This window comes from Bidens hawaiensis, unplaced genomic scaffold, assembly GCF_021521415.1.
Source record: "Bidens hawaiensis isolate Kalapana, Puna unplaced genomic scaffold, B.hawaiensis_p1.1 tig00064664_1, whole genome shotgun sequence".
In the NCBI taxonomy this organism is placed as follows: domain Eukaryota; kingdom Viridiplantae; phylum Streptophyta; class Magnoliopsida; order Asterales; family Asteraceae; genus Bidens; species Bidens hawaiensis.
The window spans coordinates 65,127-66,693 of record NW_027501530.1 but is presented as its reverse complement, the minus strand read 5'-3'; the positions used below and the strand labels follow the sequence as shown (position 1 = coordinate 66,693).

Genomic DNA, 1,567 nt, shown 5'->3' with positions numbered 1-1,567 from the left:
TCTTGCTGATCTCAACTCCGTTGATGAAACTCGGATGTTTAGAGGTACTCAATTACGAAATTGCATTTAAACCGACCAATCTTGAACATTTATTGACAAATCTTGAATCTTTACAGATCCTATTAGCGTTCTTGCGAATCAAACGGGTGTGAAGTTGACTGCAACAGCACAGAATCTTTTAAGTTTCTTGACCAGAGTGTTAATCAAGCACCAAACTTTTCTTCTAATCTGGTGCCCGTTGGTGAAGGTTTCAGTTATCCAGATGTCATTAATGGCGGTTTTAGTTCAAGCATCACAGCAACAGCAAATTTACCTATTGAACCTTATGGTGGTGGTTTAGTTGGTGACATTGTTCAAAATGTGAACCAATCTTTATCAAGCCAAAAAGGTGGACCACGTAGTAAACAAGATTATAACCAGCACTCGCAGAATGCACTAGCTGGTTCGGCTCTAACCGGTTATGGTGGTCCGGTAAGCCACATTAGATCAAATGGCGGTGGATCAACTCTTGTTCAGACTGAGCAGACGAAGCAGCAAAGTGGTTTTGTTTCTAGCAATGGTTATGGTTCCTTGGATGATATTATACCCGGAATGATGAAACAGGTAAAGTTTTTCATCTTTGTTATCAATCGCTATTGAGTCAAACTTGTTCGGAATTACACTAACTTGTATCCCTTTACCTTTTTGTGAAGAAAATTTTCATTTATTGTTAATTTGTTAATTTTTTTTATATCTTTTTGAAGTACCATATTTTCATCTTTGTTACCGAGTCAACTCAATTGCCATCTAACTAACTGTGAACGAGTCAAACTCATTCTAAATTGCATACGCATGTCTTTTTAAACTTTTATTAATAGAATTTTCAATTTTATTTAATAAAAAAAACATATTTTTTTAGTATCATCTTTTCATCTTTCTTACTTTTTATCATCTTTTTGCAATGCAGGAGCAGGACGCTACGATGCTAATGAACGGAGAATTTGATTACGATCCTTATATAGTTCGGGGTCGGGTGTACGACGATGTGTCTAGCTAGGCATATTGTTTGTAGAGAAATATAAAAGAGCCTGCAATTGCACCTATTTAGGTTTACTGATGAGGAATTTGTATTTATCTGGAATCTTCCTTAGACTTGGTCTGTTTTTTCTTCTTGTCATTTGTCTGATGACAAAAGATTATACTAATTTTTCCTTAATATTTTCTTTTCTGTGACGCCTGTTTTTTTATGTTGTTTTTGGTATCCAAAGAGTATGTTGCAAACTAGACTTCTGAAAGTCAACTTAACATATAACCAATTAAAGACTAAACTAACATTAACATATTACATATATAATAATGACAGTTTGATAATATTGTTATTCACCGACGTAAGTTGTTCAGATAGCATCTCCACAAATTGCTTCTCTTTTAAGATCCGGATCATCTTTCCCACAATCTGAATTTTGCCAACAAAAACAGTTAATATGTATATAGATCAAAACACCGATTCTTTAGTGATATAGAAGAATGTAAAGTGTGATAACAGAGTAAGCTCTCACCTGTTACAACAGAAAGGTTTACCAATCCT

The 1,567-nt window shown here is 34.5% G+C and overlaps 1 pseudogene across 1 annotated transcript; it reads left to right on the top strand.

Annotated features, from left to right (window-relative positions):
- The first annotated feature begins 112 nt into the window (after positions 1-112).
- Positions 113-1,197, top strand: LOC143604295 (uncharacterized; annotated as a pseudogene). The gene is made up of 2 exons (XR_013148261.1): positions 113-603; positions 947-1,197. The product of XR_013148261.1 is annotated as an uncharacterized LOC143604295 (transcript).
- The last annotated feature ends 370 nt before the right edge of the window (positions 1,198-1,567 follow it).